Source organism: Anser cygnoides, chromosome 9 (assembly GCF_040182565.1).
Source record: "Anser cygnoides isolate HZ-2024a breed goose chromosome 9, Taihu_goose_T2T_genome, whole genome shotgun sequence".
NCBI classification, from domain to species: domain Eukaryota; kingdom Metazoa; phylum Chordata; class Aves; order Anseriformes; family Anatidae; genus Anser; species Anser cygnoides.
In genome coordinates, this window is record NC_089881.1 from 4141300 (window position 1) to 4161192 (window position 19893).

The following is a 19893-nucleotide window of genomic DNA, read 5'->3' on the forward strand; positions in this document are numbered from 1 at the left end:
CTGGTGATATATATAATTTTTAAAATAGAGTTTGGACTCCACTACAGCATTCTGTGTTGCCCAGCAGTGTAAGTAAACTGTTTTAAACTGTATTTAAAATCATATGACTTACAAAAAAAAAAAGAAGTTCTTGATGGGTTTTCTGTTCTTTGAGACTTTATGGTATACTGGAGGCTGGAGACTGCTAATTCTCTGGCCGTGAGAGTTAGACTTTCTTTAAAAACAAACAAAAAATCTGTTTTGATTCGCATGCAGTCCAACTGCTGGAAAAGCTCAGGCAATTGCAATTAAAAAAAATAGAAATTAAAGAATCACAAAACATGCACTCAGACTTGGAGATAGAATAGGGAAGATTGTACCAAATATTCATTTGAGTATGAAAAGACCACGCCTACCACGCCTACCGTATGTATAATTACACAGACATAGGTACACTTAAAAGGAAACTAAGTATATTATCTTGTAGTTTGTTCCTTCACAAGCATATGTCTGTGAGCATGAGCGGCACTTGCTCTGTGCAGACCCATAGAATATCCTGAGTTGGAAGGGACCCACAAGGATCATCAAGTCCAGCTCCTGGCTTGCTTGACACAGGACCACCCAAAAATCAGACCATATGTCTGAGAGCATTGTCCAAATGCTTCTTAACTCTGGCAGGTTTGGTGCTGTGGCCACTTATCTGGGGAGCCTGTTCCAGTGCAGACACCATATGCACTGCATGCAGCTCTTTTGATGTTTCAGAGCTGGGCGTCAGTGGAATTTTCAAGGTGCCTCACTCCCAGGATGTCCTTCGCACAAGTCTGTGTCACTTGTGTCCTCATAGGTAGCCTGATGTGTCTATGGGGAAATGGTAGAGTTTGTTGATCGAGGTACTAGCACTTAAATATGACCCATAATTTAAACAAAATAAAAATGGGAAAAAAAAAAACACACACAAAAAACAACTTGAAATAAAACATCTTACAAACTGATTATGGAGGAGGGTAATTGCATTCAGAGGTAGGCTGCTCTCTGGGAAAAGTTCCAAATGTGGCCCTCTCTAGCCACTCATCCTTTGTCCTCTGTTAATTAAGGTGAGGCTGGGAAAAGACACACAGGCTGGTATTACTCACGCATTGTGGTGTATTGATCTCATGTGCTGAAGAGTCTGTAGTAACTTTTTTCCCCTGTCTTTAATACTAGCAATGTTATTGGTTTGTGTGAAATTGGAGGTTGGAATGAAATCTGAGGTGAGATCCTACTTTTGTTTGCATTAATTTTCCGCTGGCGCATCTGCTGTGAAGTCACCAGGGATTTACACTGTAATGGAGACCTGCCTGTCAGTGGAGCAGGGGCTTTCCTGGGTAACCCTTCTCACAGGAAGGGATAGAGGAGGGAAATGGGCATTGCAGACACATTTTAGCTTCACATTAGGATTTAGAAAATGAGGCAGGGGGGAGGGCTATCTTTTGATTTTTATTCAGAATTTTTTTTACCTAAGTTACTGTGGGGCAATTTTTTGTTATTGTGATGAATCTTATTTTGCCTACCTTAGTGTGCTAAGGATACAAAAGTGGGAAAGGTAAGAGTATGTTGGAATTTTTCTTGTGCTTATTGGCTAACTTCCATTTTTTTCTGACCAAGTTGTGACATTTGGAACATAAGTCTTTTAATTTGACAGAGACAGGCAACTGTAACACATCGGCCATTTTGTGGCTGGCTGCTAAATCTTATTAATTCTTCTATGTCCATCACAGAAGTGGTTACACTTCTTTTGCTATGGGTCTGCAGGGAAAGATTAGATTTGTGAACCTACCTTCCTGCAAACTGATGGAAAGACAGCTGTGCTTATTTCATTTTGAATGACCTAGCATACTGGAGGCAGTGGGCTTCAGCTTTTCACCTGGAAGTGCTGATGGTTTCACAGTAGCATGTGAGAGCTGGAAGCCTTGTCTGAAATGAGTGCTTATGCAGCTGTAATTAGGCCATCCAGCTGTCTTGTAGCTGAGATGTCTTTTTTTTTCTCCAGGAAATCGAGAATTCACCTTTGCAATGGCTTGAACTCTCAAGCTTGTGTGTTTTCACTTAAGTGGTTCACAGTGTATTTAGTTATTTGTAAGATCAATGCAGTGCTTTGTTCAAGTTTCTGGGCTATTAAAGACAGTTGGTTCACTTAGCCATATGCTTATGCTAAGCCTTGAAGTTGGAGTAGGAGCATGTAACTTGGAGTCTTCGCTCTTCCTGATGCTCTCAGAAGCTTTTCTAAAGAGGAAGGGAAATACTGGCATACAGATTTTTGATGGTGTTGCTGCTAATGCTTGTCTCTGCCCAGGTGTTATATGTGCAATGAATCAAAAATCATGCTCATCAGTCCAGGGTGTGACTAGCATGTTCAACTACTTCTGTTAAGAATGACTTTTCAGTTGCATGAAAGGAGGAATCTAAAAGAGGCTTTAAAAGGACTTTCCGGTTATGTAGGAAATATTAATACAATCTGTCCGTCTTTGTAACATCTTTATAAGTCCACTTTAAGCTGGATCCATTCCTTTGAATAAAGACATTGCACTGATCTTGGTAGAGATGGGTGTGAGAAGTGTGGAAAAGGAAGGAAAGCTACTGTGACAGGAGCCTGAGGTGCAACGTGTGAGGAAGCATGTGGCTCTTCTGACACTGGTCTGTTCTCACCTGGTTTGATTCCCTACATGCACTAATGTGTGGGATCAATAAGTTACGTTGATTTGTGCCTTAGTCCAAAAAAAGTAGACTTTTGTGCCCGCTATTTCTGGGGGAACCCTGCTTGTAACTGCTATGTCATATTGGAAACGAAGGTTTTTCTGTCTTTGCTGTTCCAGAAACAGACAGTGGAATGGGAAATCTCTGTGGCTGAGAGGAAATCAGCACTGCTGCTCACTGCTTATTTTAATCAGTTTGCTGCATACCCACCCTGTGAACTAAAACAGAAGTCTTGGACTCATGGCACTTGCACAAAATTTTTCCTGAGGAATGTAGACACAGTTACATGATTCAGTGCATAGGTGCCTGGCATCTCAGCTGCAGTGCAGCCCTCTCTATATGTAAGTTGCTGCTTTCTGTTTGGGAAACCCTGCCTCTTGTTTAGGTTTTGTGCAGTTCTGTGTACGAATTCTCTTCTGATATTTTTTGGCAATGTCAGGCTGGCACAGCAGTGCCCTGATTCTATTCAGTGTTTTTAAGCACAATAATTTGTCATAAATGTAATTCTTAAACATCGTTTTAATGTTTCAGATGGCTTTGTTTAACACTATTGCCAACATGTCATCAGTCCACAACATTGCATTTTGTGACATGCTTAGAGCAGAACAGAAATCTGTTTGCTTTTGTAATGGTTTCTGCACCTCTACTTTCTTGCCAGTAATAAAGCAACAGTCTGCCTTGGTCCATCTGATGCTTTCTGTATGCCAGAGGCATGTATCTGATGGACTTCCCTTAAACTATCAGGCCAAAATATTTGTTGTTCAGAGCTAATCGCATATTTGTCATGGTTTGTTCTTGGATTTTGATTAAACCACTGTAGCGAATTCTGCTGTGGTGGAGACTCTCACCTGCTGCTCAGTTCAGTGGGACTCAGGGGAGTTAAGGTGGCTCACAGTGTAGTGAAATGATAGGAGTAGGGGCAGTACTGCAAACTTTTTAAAGCATTCCTACAGTGATTTACAATCAAAACCTAATGCCCCTCTTTCTTTTTGGTTGCTCACAGAAATTCAGTTAGAACTTCTGTTCTAAATTAACCAGTTTATAATCTCATTTGCCAATTAGTATTAAATTTTGGCAAACATGTAAGTGGCTTTGAGAGAATTAAAAACATGAACAAGGAACTATAAGAGGAAAAGTTTGTTGAAGTTGCATTTATAAATAAAGTATAAGGTAAAGAATATGCTATGAAAATTCAATTAAAAATTAACTAGAGGAATCCTTCAAAAATATAATGAAAATTTCAAGTGCACTGAAACAATTTTATGGAAGAAGCTGAAAAAGTATTTTGCATTTCAAAAGCAAATGAGATCAAAATTCTTTTTATAACAGCCACAAGAGCTATAAGGTAGAACTTAAGATACTGTGCATATCATGCTATTAACATTAAAACCTTATGGAACATGCATTGATCAAACATTAATACACCTGCAATAAATGAGTCTGAATATTACCAGATGATGAGTGGAGAGACTGTGAAGTGAACTTCGAAAGGTAAGAAAAGGAATAATGTTTAGGTTTATTCTGATTTTTCAAAAAGCAGGTTTGGTGAACTGTGTCTGCCAGTGACCCGTTGTTCAGGGACTGAAATCTGGCTGCACTGCTCCCCCTCTGTGTCTGATGTGGTGGCTGTGGAAGGGAGATATTTAATTATACATGGCATGTTTAAAAATCTGGCAGTGAATGGATTTGAAATGTTGCCAATGATAAAACTCCAAAATAATATTCTTCCTGCTTCAGAGAGAATGAGTACCAGAGTGCCAGCAGATGCCTTCCTTTTAATTCCTCCATGACTGGCAGAAGCTGTTTTAAATAAGTAGAATATAGTCAGACATTTGAAGTCTGCTGCATGTAAAATGCTTTTTGACCTGAGTAAGGTTGTGTTTACAATCAACAAAACATCATTTTGTATTTGGATTTACCTGTGGCATTTCAGGTAGCCATTATCTTGCTTCTGCTGGCACCCGTTGCGCATCACCCAGCTCCTGGTGCTTCTGCTCAGGAGCGGGGTGGTGGTATGGAGGTAGCGCTGCCCTGGTCCTTTCGTCTGTTCACTGAATAGCTCATCAGGCATGGATGAGCAGGGGCAAGCTTTGTACCTCATACAGGGGGGATGGTCTGTGTGAGGAGCTTTCTAGTATGCTCTCTTGCTCAGTCCCAACATCACAGTTGGTATGGCCTGTTCTGGTCTAGAAGCTCTAAACCATGGAAAATTGTTTCTATGTTACTCCCCTAATGGGTTTCCAGAGCTGCGCTTATCAGGTTTATAGAATTACAGCTCTAGTTTCATGCTGGGGTGAATTTTTTTTCTGATGAATACTTCATTAAGCAAAAAATCCAGCATTGGTTCACCTGAAGTTATCCTTAGGTTATTTCATCCCAGGAAGTGGTTTCAGTTGAAGAAAAGCATGTTGTCACAGAGCTAGGGTGAGGTGTGCAGGTGCCTCCATCCCATTCTTAAAGTTTGTAGGCTCCTGGATGTTATATGGGGTGTGATATAGGAGACCCTGGCTCAGATTCCTTCTGTCTGGCTGAGCGTGGGAACATGAACTTGAATTTTGTCACCCCTGTGGTCATTCCAACCACTGACCAAATGCTCTTTGGTGAAGTTAGTTCTTCATCTTGCATTAAACATAAAATCCTCTGTGTCCCTGAACCCCCTGTTCACCTTCCCCACAAAAACCAATGAAAAAATGCAAACAAAACTCAGCAAACAAAAGAAAATGTTGCTGTAGAGAAAGGGTTTTCTTGACTTGAAACAAATGTTTTCACCTTATGTAAAACTTAGGGTAAGTTCGCTTTTGAGACTGATGTGAAATACTTCTGGCTCTTCATCTGCTGAGCTGTGACATTGATTATTCACACACATTTTTATTGTGGGCTGTGTTAGAGAGGTAGGCATTTTATGGGAGGTTTTATGTTTGGCCTCTAAGAACTTTTGGCCTCTAAGAACTGTGGACAAGAAGGGGGGGAGTCTACCTGATCTCTGTCCCTGGCAGATGCTATGAATAAGTTATTTACAGCAAGTGATTCACAGTCAGAAGACAGAAGAGATAAGCAGCTCTTTTTCATGGCCTGTATCTGCTGTGCCTGCCTGTCAAGAGATGCCTGTACAGGTTGGTTGAGGTTGGGATGGGGGAGAGGCTGCTTTTTTCTTTTATGTTAATGCACAGGAGAGGAGAGAACAGCCCTGTATGGAGCTGGCAGATCGGAAGATGGGAATGGCCCCTAGGAATGGTAGCAGTGCATCTATCAAGTTCCCTGGGTGAAAGTAGGAGGAAACACTTGAAAAACTTGGCAGTCGCGGAGGTCAGAGGGGAGCTGAGCTTTCTTCTTTGAGTGTTTATATTGTTGCCAGAACTCTCTCTGTGCCCCCCGATAGCTTTATATACCCGGAGAAAAAGTTGGTAATTGTTTAATGTGATTTCAGAGCCTTTTCTATCTTTGGAAAGATGATGTACTGTCTCAAAGCTACAAAACCAAAAAACAATGAAAATATGTATTTTAAAGTGTGTGTTGGATTAAATCACTATTTCAGGTTCTTCTTGGGATCTGAATGTAAGAGCTTTCCAGAACTAAGTTTGGTCAGCTGCTAAGTCCTGTTGAGCATGCAGTTTTTCTTGCTAAATCCCATTATGTGACCTATGTCCTCTTATAGGCACAGAGCAGGCAGGACCTCTGCCTTGTTTTTATAAATCTTTCTTGTTCGGCTCCTAAGGCTAACCAGAAAAGTGCCTGTTAATACTGATTCCCATGCCTCCTTACCTCAATCCGCTCCCAGCAACTCTGCAGCAAGCAGGAAACTTCAGCTGCATATAGCCTTCCTGTCAAGGGGCCTCTGCAGGGGGATGCCAAAGACGTTTCTCTGCTTTCCATGTGAACGCGGGGTCTCTTGCTGAATTTCACAGCAGTCTCCTCTCTTACTCTCCATGAAATCGCTGAATTGTGGGTCTGACAGACTAACTTCTGTGACTCTGAGAAGCTGGATCATGTACTGGGTACTATAACGGAAAAACACTCTCAAAAACAGGCTTACTGGTATTTGAGAAAATACCAAAGGCTGCCTTTGTGAGGTTTGATGCTTAATTTTGCTTTTTCTAGATGCAGCTTTTATCTGACCCACAGAGGTTTTCTGGAACACATTAAGTTGAATGTTCATCATAGTTTTCTCAGTGATAAGTCTTGTTGCATTTTCCATGACACGTACTTTGTATGCAATTCCCATTAATAGTTGTCCAGTTATAATTTTTTTGTTGTTTATCTGCACATATTTGGAAACAGATGTGTAATTTAAAATTGTAATAGTGAAATGAGATGAAAATTTAAAAAGGGTTAAAAATGAATGTAGTAAGATAATCTAGAGTTATGTTAGAAAGGATTAAAAGCATAAGATATATAAATCCCTGTGCCTCAGGGGGATAATTGATGGAGTTTAAAAAGGAATTTCCCTGATGGGTAAATTAGTCTATAATTGCCCCCATAGGGATTGTCTCCTTAAATGTCTGATACTGGTGTCTGCTGATACTGTGCTTGATGGACCTTCAAAGTAATTCAGGATGGCAATTCACATATCGTAGTTACTAATATAGTATTGTGCTTTTAACTTAGATCTAATTTTTTAAGGGGTGGAGCTAACTTCCATGTAAGTGATCAGCATATATTTGGCAGTCAGCTAGAACTGTGAACTGCTACCTTTAATTACAGGCTAGATGTTATTTTGGGCAGATAGGCAGAACGCTTTCTTGCCCAAATTCAGCAATGATGTAAAATTGTCGGTAAGAGACTCAACCTAGTAAAAGTCTGAGTTGCAACAAGTGAGTTACAAATGCTGCTGCTAGGAAAGTTCTGATCTCTCAGTGGATGGTTCACTTCTTTGCACCGAGTAGTTCAAAGAAGTTATTAATTTATGCTTCAAAATAGATTTATCAAAAGATAGTTTTTAAAAAATGTGCTTACAGATCAGCCATAGCCTAGCCATTTGTTGAACCGTGGCGGTAAGTGGTGCAAGGCACCCACTCCTGTTGCTATACTGAGTGAGTACCAAATGAGGCAAATGATGCTCTTGGTGCCTCGGAAGATGGAGCCAGAGCCAGGTGGTGTAAAAAGCTTGAAGCTAAAAGGAATCAAAAGAGATGAGGAGAAGACATCTGGGAAGGGGTGAGACGTTTAGCTGAAGTGTTGAGGAGGTGTAGAGGCATGGCTATTGCAGAACAAGTCATCTTGGGCTTTTTACTATGACACCACTTGTGGAAAAAAATGTGTGCCTGTAAAAGCAGTTGTTTTTGTGTCATCTTTTAAGTATTTGTAGCTTGTTTCAATGCAGTCACTTAGTAAAAGGCTCTTACAGGAATTTTCTAGATGAACGTTAGGTAATAATACTTTTGTTTGAAAACCTGATACTCAAATCTGTTGTGCAGTTAATTGGGAAACAAACTCAGTCTGTGCTAGTTCTTGTAGGTACAAGGAAATGCAGAATTTGCATGTCTGATTTTGCTACAGACATGAGATATAAAAGCCAGGTTTGAAAGATTCGCAGGAGTTCATGAACTTTTTGTACTGTGAGTCAGCTTGGTCAGCCAACTGTCTGCACAGGCACAATCAATGAGTCAGGTATTACTGACTGCCCGTTGTATCTGTCTCAGTGCATGAGGCATATGGAGTGCCACGGGAAAACACAGTGGTGTCAGTTGAGTCTTGTCTCTGGACTTGCATTCTCCTGAAAACAGAATTATGAGCAGAGGAAAATGAAATCTTGGTTTTGCTCAGAATTGTGGGGCCACATGGAGTCAGCTGAAATAATGAGGATGGGCATATCTATGGCTGGTGTGGAACTTGTACATTTGCTGTTTCCTCTGTTATTTCACTGTTTTCATCAGTCCCATCAAAGCTTTTATCCTAAATAGGAAGTTCTTGAAGGTAGGTAGTCTAGGTGCATTAATGCTCATGAGCATTCTGTGTTAGATTCAGGAGGAATGTGAGGCTGCACAGCAAACTGGACTGCTAAAATGTTGCTATACAGCTAGTCATCCAGTAGCACTGCTTGAGTTACCACAGAGCACATCCAGTTCTTACCTCCGCTTTCTATCTCACGTAGAATTGACATTGTCTTAGTAACCCTGTAAAAACAATGTAACATCAGAAATTTGGCTGGGGTGGTAAGAGATGAATATATTGCTAACTCGAGAGTGTCTTTAAACTGTAAGATTGATAATGTGAAGAAAGAATGGAAGTTTTTCCCCTCTCTGCCCCTCAAACATAAGGATGACTCAACCATAGAGCCTGCAGGTCTAGTAAATGAGAACGGGTCTTTTTACATAGCTCATCTTGCCACAGTAAATAATGTGATGTGTTAGAATGTGAAAAGGAAATAAACATCTGCTGACAGATGAAAGGAAAGTCACTTTTTTCCTGCAGGGAAAGCAAAGAAACTTTGAGCAACTATCTTTAGGCAAGTTTTCTTGCAAACAAGTGTGTATGCATTTACACACAAATTTAAAAAGAAAAAAATAATGAAAGGAGTTAAGGGTTATTGAGTACTGTGAGTTTTAGCCATTTGTCACAGGTGTTTCTGTAATTGTGATTCATGGGGAGCAGTCTGACTGTTCAATGGCCATCAGGTTCTGGCTTTGTGGAATGAGGGTCTTGTGCTAGTGCTCTGGGCTGCAACATAAATCATCTTGGCTGACTTATACAGGAGCACTCTCATATGTGCTCTGTGCTCACATTTCTTTTTGCCTGTAGTTGAATCTTCCCTGTTTCTTTGCTTTATCAGAACTTGCATTTCCTGCCGGGCAGTTACTACACAACTGCACTTCAGAAGCCCTGGGGAACTTTGCAGGTGTGGTGTCCCTGCCCGTGAGGAGTCTGGCTCCTGCAGGAGCTGTGTGGCTTGGGAGAGGGGATGGTGCAGGAAAGGACGGGTGGACTTGTGCACTCTTCTTTGTATGGGATGCATGGATGGCTCTGATGAAGACTTAACTGGAAGAACTGACCCCCGTTATGTCTGAATCTGGTTTCTCAAGCTGTATTGCTCGCTTCCTTCCTTGTCAGCCTGATTGACCATTTCATCTGCAAGTTCTACATTAATTTTTCTTGGCTTTAGTGTTCTCTTCAAAGCTGTTACTGTGGAAGAGCACTGGGAGTAGTCTGGTTGTCTTGAAGTGAAAGCAAAGTGTTGCACTGATACCACTGGTAAAACAGGACCAAGCTTTAGTAATCCAACTTTTAACTAGGATTTTTAATGTCTTTAATACAGAAATAAATTTAGGTAGCTACAACAGTGTTTGTGGCAAAAGAAAACTGAAAATAGGCTTGATTATTTAGTGTATCTGTTGGCTTACACAACTTGCACTTAGCAACATGATAAAAGCAAGCAACATGGTAGGGCAACAAACATGGTGAAGGGTCTGGAAGGCAACATGTACGAGGAGCTGCTGAGGTCCCTTGGTTTGTTCAGCCCAGAGCAGAGCAGGCCGAGGGGAGGCCTCCTGGCGGCCTGCAGCTCCCTCACGAGGGGAGCGAGGGGCAGGCGCTGAGCTCTGCTCTCTGGGGACAGCGACAGGACCCGAGGGGACGGCGTGGAGCTGGGACAGGGGAGGGTCAGGCTGGGTGTTAGGGAAAGGTTCTGCACCCAGAGGGTGGCTGGGCACTGGGACAGGGTCCCCAGGGCAGTGGTCACAGCACCCAGCTTGCTGGAGTTTTGGGTGCTCCTGTGTGGAGCTGAGAATTTGACTTGGTGATCAACCTTGTGGGTCCCTTCCAACATGGGGTATGCTATGACAAAAGCATGGAATTACCAATGTGTCATAGTTAATGACATCAGGTATATTTCCTTAGGCTACAGTCATATTTTAATAAATATTAAAAAGTGTATTGACTCATTCAGTGGCTCTAAGCAGATTGTTTTGGGCTTAATGTGGTATCAGCGATGTCAGGCAGAGTTTTTTCTCACATGAAAATAACCCAAGGGCCTCTGCAGTGCATCAATACACAGCATTTTTTTTTCATGCTTCATTGTTGTCTTAAATACTCTTTTTTCACAATGATCATTTGATGACCTTGACAAGTGTTTGGGGAGAATTCCTGCTTATAATGCATGCTTGGGGGGACCAGAGGGACAAAAAAAAAAAATAAACTTGTTAGTTTTATGCTTTAATGTATGTAGTTCCTCAAAACATTGTGGCCCTCCATGTAGCTTGTGGGATGTGGATTGCTTTCTGTATTCTGTGGGCAGAATTTCAATTTTTAGAGAGATCTCTTTACTTCCAAGAACCTGTTTAACTTTGCTACTAAGGTGGTTTTAAATCATTTTTTTTAAATCATTGTAGTGTGATATTTATTCTGAATTCTGTGCTGTGTAATGAAGTTACCAGGAGATTGAGTCTTCATTATTGGTGTGAGAACACCTGTATGTTTCTCTGTAGGAACACAATGTTTGTATGTTGTGTTAGAAACCAAGAATAAGTTAATAATCTATGCCACCTGTAGCTTCTGGGGTTATGGCAGCCATTTACAAATTCACATTTTCCTTCTAATTTCCATATAACAAGCTTCCTCATTTTTTTAGATAATTTTCTGAGTTGATCAGTGTTCTTACAGAATTAACATCTTTGATATTACAAAGATATGTTGAAAGTGTAGGACTGTATTGTAACTCTTCAGCAGTTCATATCTTGAACCAAATTTTGTGCTTATAGTATTGCTTGTTGAGTACATCCCATTTCTTTTCCTCTGTGCCCTGGCACACTCACAACTCCCCGCATGCTGGGATGCCCCTTTTCCCTCATGAAATCCTGTTAATGACTTGATGACTTTCTGAAATAATGACCAGCTACTGCTCTAATTAACTTTTTCCAAGTTCACCTTCTAACTTCCATTATTTACTACCTCATTGGAGTATTTTGTGTGTATTCATGAGCACACTTTTTTGAGTAAGAAATATTTTGTTCTGTTTTGTACTTTAATGCACAAATTCAGTGGTAGTTTTTAAACTTGTTGCTTGTTTTTTGTTTGGTATTCTTTATTTGCGTAGCCACTCTAATAGTTTGAAGATTTTCTGTACCTACAGAAAACTGCCCTAGTCGTGCTTGTACAGTTCCCTTCGCTGTAGCATTACACAAGCATAAATGAAGAGTGAATATGGCACCTGAGGTGAATGAGTTGCACTTGAGCTCACTTTAAGTGTCTAGGTGGGGATTTATGCAACATCAAACAAGCTGCACTTCAGATTTAGTAAATCAAAGAGTTTTCCGGTTAGGACAGCCTATGAAGAACAGTTCTATGAAGAACATTGTGAGAAGGCTCATGTTTGCTTTAACAGGGTAACTTTGTATTTTCACAAGTGGGATACTTTACCAATATAATAAAGGAAACTCAAACAGAAGCTGCTAGATCTTGATGAGAATGTAAATCGACTTGTTCTGCATGGTAGGAAAACCTCCTGACCCAGAGCATGTCATTCCATCTGTCAGCATATAGGCACTGGAGGAGAAGAAAAATGAATGCTGTGGCTTTAGAGGAGCTGCTTTTGGAAACATTTACGCAGAACCTAGTCTGTACCCTGGGTTAAAAGATAAACCGTTTTCTACCTTACATTAAAGGTAAATAATTCCTTAAGTAAAAAGTTGGCTTTAAAAAAAAATTTGTTACATAAAACTTTACATTGATTCTATTTCTACTCCTACTCTGTTTAATCATCACAGACAGAATGACAAAGGTATTAAGCTTAGATCCATCATATGAGACATGTTATTCCACCTTGCTTGTAGACAACTTTTGGGCTAGTGTTGGAGTAGCTTTAGGTTGGTCTTGCAAACTTCTTGCTGACAGCGTTAGCTTTGATTGTTTATTTGATGTATGCTATTTGTTCAAGTTTTTTTTCTTTTAGCTAAAGGCTTGGAGTAAATCAGAAAAAAAAAAAAAAATGTTGTTTAAGAGATGTCTCAAGTATATTCTATTGTACTTAGAAAAACTTCAAACATCTGGGGGAAACATCCCCTCTTTAGTTCCGCATGAAGCATTTCTTTTTTACAGATGTGAGATGCTTTTCATTTGTTTCTTCTGAAATTTATGAATATATTCTGTTTGTGACAAGCTTCCAGGAAAGGACAAGGTATGCATTCAGTTTTGATGCAATTTCTCAGAACAGTTGAATCTTCATGTGCGTGATTTCCTTTACTAATTACTATTACTAGGTGAAAAATGTAGTCATCCAAAATGGTTTTACTTCACTGCTTTGTGCAAACATTTGGCTTCATGAGGTTCTTTTCCCCCACAGATTATGTAGTGTCATAGGTATTTGTGTCAGTTTACAGAACAAATATGATATGATTCCACACTTGGAGGCTAACATCTAACATTTGTGTTCCACAGTGGAGGAACAATCATGGGTGTAACTGGTTTTTGAGTATAGTAGACCACTGGCCATAGTGGTGATGTTGACTTTCAGGTACTAGGGAAGAACCTCAGCTGCTATAAATCAGCATAGTTCCTTTGGTCTTGGTTATGTCAGATTGATTTTTTGCATAAGAAATTCTATGCACTTGCTGCTGCTGCTTTTTAATTTGCTTGTATGAGAGCTTTCAAAATAATTTGTAACTGTAGGAATACTTTCCTACGATACAGTATCACAGAAGTGACCGAGCACTTTACAGCTGCAAATCCTTTTTTCTTTCCAACAGGTAAATGGAAATCTTATTTTGATTTTTTTTCTGTGGAATCATTTTCCATGGAAAGCTAACTTGCCATTGAAGTTAAGCATGCAGTTAAGTGCTTTGCTGAAGACAGGGACATACTGCATTAGAGCATTACAGTAGCTATGGCTTCTGATGGAGTTGTGCCCTAGCAAGGAGAGGGGGAAAAATACCAATTTCCTCTGGGACTGTACAGTTATATTTGTTAAACAGATATATATCATTTGATACTAGTGGATCATACAAACATAAATGCTGAGCACTGAAGAAACAGCTATACTTTTCAAGGTGGACCATTAATGAAACATATGCAGATGTCGTTATTTATGGTGAATTAATTTTGAAGACACATTACAAAAAACTTGAAGTGCATTAAACATTTCTTGCAAAGCCCAAATACAGTCCACAGGGAATAATGTAACAAATTAGTCAATATTGCCTTGTGCTGAAAATATTAGTTCTGGACAAAGTGGAGCTGACCAGCCTTCTATTTCTTCTGTATCAATCGGAGGTATTCTTAGACTTGAAAAAGTTACCTATATGTTACATATCAAAAAGATTCCTCTCTGGACTGAGCAAGTGATAGTTGATGTTTTATGTATGTCACTGCACTACTTAAAGTAAGCAAAGCACAGTTTTTTTATCTTTTTTGTACTTGCATAGGATTTAAAAATATACACAGGCTTGTTTTTAGTAGTGTTGGACAGAGTATAGTGTTACATTTCATTGTTTTAGGAACTCAGATATCTATACTACTATAGAAAATTTGGCATTAAAAATTATTCTTTCTCAGTCCTGTCTCTGACAGAAAATGATAACTTTTACAAATGTGAAACTTTGTAAACTTATCTTGGCCTTCTCTGTTTTAAATAAAAAAAAAAAGGCATGGCATTTCTCGCATTTTTAGCATATAAAGGGTTGTTTCATGCAGAGCAAACTTTTGCAACTCAAATACATGTAATAAAATGGCAGTTTGCTGTGAATGCATAAATCTTAAGATTATTCTTGAATCAGTAGCTGATTTTTGTTTTATTGCTGGCTATCCAACAGTCTACAGCTATAACAGTAGTGATGCAGAAGAAATCATCTCATCCACAAAATAAACATCCACATCAGTGTAGCTGACAAACTATCTGGGCTGTTCAGGTGTGAACTAGAGGTAATTTAGGTGCACAATGACAAAAATGTCACTCAAGGAGCATCTTCATTAATATGAAAAGTGTTCTTAAAAGGAATTCATGTAGTACAGGTGGAGATGAAAGTCATGTACTAGATAGGAAGCTGTATGTGGGAATGGGGTGAATTCCGCTAGCTTTTTCTCTGGCTTTTGCATCTGAGACATGCTTTACCTATTTAAAGATGATGAATATTGTAGCAACTATGAAGTAGTCCTGCAATTAAGTCAAGGCTAAGCTTGCACTGAAGTTTTTCTTCAATCTTGAAATCTTTACTTTTGCGACACAGTACTTCAGTCTCAATAGAAATGTCCTTTGTTTAATTTCTGGGTGCTTTAGGGAATGGACATCAGAGATGGTAATGGAAATTGGCAGGTATGGAAAACCTTCTCTGAGGCACTAGTTACTGTACAGCTGTGTTATAGACTTCTCTAAATGCATCCAAGTGTACAGACTCTTCAGGAATCTGCAGGAAAAAGTGGGCACTCCTGATCTATAGGAGATCACCATGGAGGTTAAGAGCACTAGTAGAATACCAGCTTGTGGGCAGTAATTCCCTCTGGTAGGGACAACTGATAAACAGGTAGAAGAGGCAACCCAGATAAACCCTGAAGTATCACAACGGTTTTTATGGATTAGTAGGAGGTATCTGAGTTTTAGCTCCTTGTTCAACTTCCATCTGGAGTAGGTGCTATATTTCATGACAGAACAGTGATTTAAACAACCTGATGCAGGTGGGGAGTCCTTTTGCTTTAAAAAGGGCGTTCAATTAGTGGCTTACTGAGCACTGTTTGTTTCTTAGTGGAGAAATTAATGGATTATAATAGCAAGTCTTGTTGTTAGAAGTCATCTGCTTAACATGTGAAGCATATTTTGGTCTATATTCACTTGGAATTAAAGCCTGAGTTACTTAAGTTCAGTTTCTATACCTGAGATTGAGTGAGCTGTGGAAATGTCAGGTGTGCCCTAGATCTACTCCTGCACATGAGAAAGCACTAGTATCACATTCTGCATCCTAACAAAGAATGTAGGAATCAAAAATAGGTTTTATCTAAACATGGGAATGCCTCATTTTTTTAGGGCATCCTCATCAGTTTTTAAAGGGGGGGAAAAATGTTCTTTGCGCTGACAAACCTATAAGTTAGTGATTGTCAAGTGCCTGCAAGCTATAAAATTTGATGTTCAAATTTCAGCATCAGATGTATTGTTTGGTTGCAAGTGAGACTTCAGTTTTGGAAATAACACCTTTTAAAGACTACTACTCAGCTAAAGGGACAAAAGCAATCTAACATCAACCCATTTGAAAAAAACCAACAAACATACATACAACAAACATACATTCAACAGTCACTACAAAGGATGATTTCTAGAGTTTCTGCTGGCATATTTGAAAGGTTTATAATCATGTTTTACTTGATGGAAAATACTGGATCATATATCATATATTATTAATGCAGTTAAAGGGAGGTAGTGTAACTACTGGTCTAATAGGTTGTTCTAAGTGGGGAAAAACTTGTAGTACTGTAATTTCAGTGTTTATATCCTATGAGCTAAGGAAAAAGGAGATGCTGTTGCATATATTTTACTGTACACAATAAATGGTTTTAAGCAATATTTTGTTTCAGGATTCTTGAAACAGTGTCTATTACCTCCTATACTTCTTTCATAGCCTTAATGTCTGGCATTTTATTCCACTAGAAAATATACCTATTTATCAACGTTACAGAAGAAGCAGAAAGCTTACCAGATGTCTGTGAAAAAATCTTACAGTGAAGAGGACCGAGATGGTCAGCTCTAATATTTCTGTAGTGCTGCTCTGATACACCAGGTTTGTTGAATTTCTCTGAAATACAACTGCTCGCTTTCATGAAGAATTTTCTCATTTTTCTAATGCCTGACTGCATTTAAGCATGTATAAGTGAATGAGTGTACACACATGGGGAATCCTATGCCCATGTATCATTGGGACCTTTTCTCCAATGAACTAACTTCAGAATTTGCCTGGATAGCTTTAGAAATGTTATCAAGAGAAATTTCTGATTTTAAATGTTAGACTAAGCTAGGAGTTCAAAAATAATCTGTGTAGTAGCAATGCTGCTTTTGTTTCATGCTTGCTTTTATTTTTCTGTCACTTTTGCAGGAGCTCTGCTGTATTCAGTGAAGCATGTTGAGCGTGCTGAAAGTTGACCTTAGGAATAAATGTTTTGCTGAGTAAGGGAGATGCTCTGAACTGCAGCCAGAATTTTATATTCTGCAAATCTATGCTCTACCCATGGTGCTGGTTTTCCTAATACAGAGTTAAAAATCTCGCATCTCTGAAGGGAATATCCAGTCTTTCATCAGTTATAATGCAACTACTTCCTGCAAGTTGACTCTCTGGTAGGTAATGTGAACTGGTAGAGTAACTTCTGTCCCTGTTGGGAACATCTTAGACACCAGTACCACAGTAATTGTTCAGTGGGCACCCAGAGGACACCATTACCTAGGCACTAGAAAGACCCTTTGAAATGCTATGGTCCTTTTTCTCTTTTTAGGCACCTTGTGATGACTGTGCTCATTCAGTGGACAAATAGCAATTCCTTTCATAGGAGTTTAAAGTCTAATCTTATTAAAAGGGCAGCAAAAAAAAGCATGACTTTCATATAAAGCCATAGTCATTCACTGCATATCAAAACAGACTTAGCACATTTCTATCTGCTTTGCAGTGTACTGCTAAGGTGACTTTTACCTTATGAAGTAAATACTTTCAGGAATATGTAAGGTTTGGTATGCAGCTCCTGAGGCCCTATTACAAAGTTTATGTACTATTTCAGTCACCAACATCTTGTATGACATTTATCTCATTATTCACCAATATGTTATTAGCTTAAAAACAAAACAATAAAACCCTAGTCAACTAGGGTTCTTCCAAGAATATTAAAATACTTCTGGCATGTGCTGGGAATTATTCTTCTGAAAGAAGAAGCCAAGAGGTCTCTGGACCTGGTGGTCTGGCAACCTTTTAAGCAAGACAATGGGAGGAGCCTATGTTCTCTAAAGGCAGCAGTCTCAGCTTTTTTTTAAAAAAAGCTTTATTCAGTGAGTAGTGAGACTGTATTTATGGTAGGTCATTAATCTTCTTCAAAGTAGTCTGTGGTTGACAATATTCAAGTTAGATTGGAACTGAAGTTTTGGAGGTGAGATTAAAACTGTATTCACAATGTTTTCTTATGTAGGTAGAATAAGGAAGAAACTGAAAACTTTTTCCATTGTTGCCTGTGTAGGAAAGCAATATTTCTTGGTGTACATGCTCAGTAAAGAAGCTACCTATTCCTTTGTCACAGATGGAAGAAAGGGCAGAAGATCTTTTAACCCCCTTCATTGTTGATCTCTTTTTCAGATGAAAGATTTAGTTCGACTGGAGAACAGTTGAAATAGTTCACCATGAATCTCCATGACACATCTTTCTAGATATCTAGAGCTGTTTTAGCAATATTAGGTCTTGTTGGGTCTAGAATCCTTGTTAACAAAGGATGAACGTAACATATTTGGATTTTTTTGTCTCTACTGTTTACTAGATTCATTTTTCTGTTGTGTCCCCAGACATCTGTGCCTGGCTCTGTTAAAATGAAGTGTTTATAATATAACTGCATTTGATTCATCTGCAATTCTCATATTTTTGTGGCTTCTGTTTCACAAATAAGGTGACGTTGGTAGATCATATGCTGTTTTCAAGTAATTTGTTACTCTCTGTTCCAGCAAGTCTGGCCAAGTGAATTTCCTTTGTGAGATCGCTTTCTATTTCATGTGCAGCCTTTGTTTCCTCAGTCATATTGCATATTCCCTTCTTTCTCTCTCCTGTTCTTTTAAACTACATTGTGAACTGTATCAATTATTAATTTTTGATGATCACCACTATTTTATATGTAATATTCCTGTTTTCTAGTGTGGACAATACTAAATCTCAACTGCTTGAAGTGTTGCTACCTTTCGTAATGACTCCAAATGGAAGTCATATCTTTACTGCCCTGGATGCATGAGTTAAAAGCTGCCAGTTACTAAGGCAGACACAAGTATTCTGTTGGTATAATATTGAGAAGCAAAAATGTTCTATCAAGATCATTTTGATCAACAAAATTTTCATAATGTTTTTGTTCTCATGGTGGCTTCTGACAACCATTTGACTTGTGTTTTTTCATAATCATGTAACTTTGCTCTTGTTTATTTCACTTAGGTGTTGTGTTTTAGGAGATGAGCGATGCAATATTTGTATTGTTGGGGAGAATTCCCAATCTGTCATTTTGAGAAAAATGATTTACTTTGCACATCTGCCCTAGAAATCTATTACTCTATATACAAAAGGGTTGTAATATATTCTTGATGTCTATGAAGTTAACAGTGAAATTTAAAAGACATTGAAAAATGTGAATCAAATCTCTCAGTTCATGTAAGAGCTCAGGAGGTGCAGAATCCAATGTTTAGGAACAACCTGAAGATTTAGGGTACCCTGTATCAGTGTGCTACTCCTGTGTGTATTTCCTGTTTGAGGGCTTTCTGTGCTTTATTTCCTTAATTGTAATGTACTTACAGCTGCACAAAGGTGCTGTAATCGATATTTACCAGGTGCTATAATACTGCTGCGATGGGAGCCATCTCAATACTAGCAAAACCCAAAACAGCAGCTATGTATTTCTCAGTGTTGAGACTGATTTTTAGAAGCATCCATTGAATCTCACAGAATGAATACAGAATAATGTGCCTGCAGATAAAGCATCTTCACCCCCTCCTAAAATTGTGCCCTTGAAAAATATCTTATTTGAAGTGATAGTGACTACTATGTTCCTTTATTCAATAGCTGGTTTTCATAACTCCTGAAAGTCTCCTGGCCTGAGAGTTCTGCAGGCCGATCTGTATACGGCATAACGTGTCCACCTACATAGACACCGAGAGTTGGGCAAATGAAACCTTTATCATTCATATTTGTGCACCTCTCATGTCTGTTTGTGTAGTCCTATATTAGATCAAGTCTCCAATCACATGAAGGGGCTGTTGGTCTTTGCCCCTTATGATAACTGGTGAAAGTCATGGTCATTCATCTGTGCAGTGCTCAGAAAATCTACAAATCCCAGTAGGTGAGTCTGTTAGAGGTTTCAACCTAGAACATTTCGCTAGAAGACTTCTTAAACCTTGTTCACTTTTTTTATAGAAATGGTGAGAGTCGATGTCTTAGATGAATGCAGTCTTTGTTGTATAGAAAGATCCCATTCCTTTTGGACCTGAAAATTGTGAAAACTATTGGCATCTGTTTAAGGAGGAAAAAATGGGTTCCTAATGTAAAA

The 19893-nt window shown here is 39.0% G+C and overlaps 1 long non-coding RNA gene across 1 annotated transcript in view; it reads left to right on the forward strand.

Annotated features, from left to right (window-relative positions):
- The window catches only part of LOC106036254 (uncharacterized), a 272871-nt gene that overhangs the window by 95487 nt on the left and 157491 nt on the right, over nucleotides 1–19893 (forward strand). The window contains exons 8-9 of the long non-coding RNA XR_010833503.1: nucleotides 16274–16403; nucleotides 16716–16954. This is a non-coding gene — a long non-coding RNA (uncharacterized lncRNA). The remainder of the gene's footprint in view (nucleotides 1–16273; nucleotides 16404–16715; nucleotides 16955–19893) is intronic.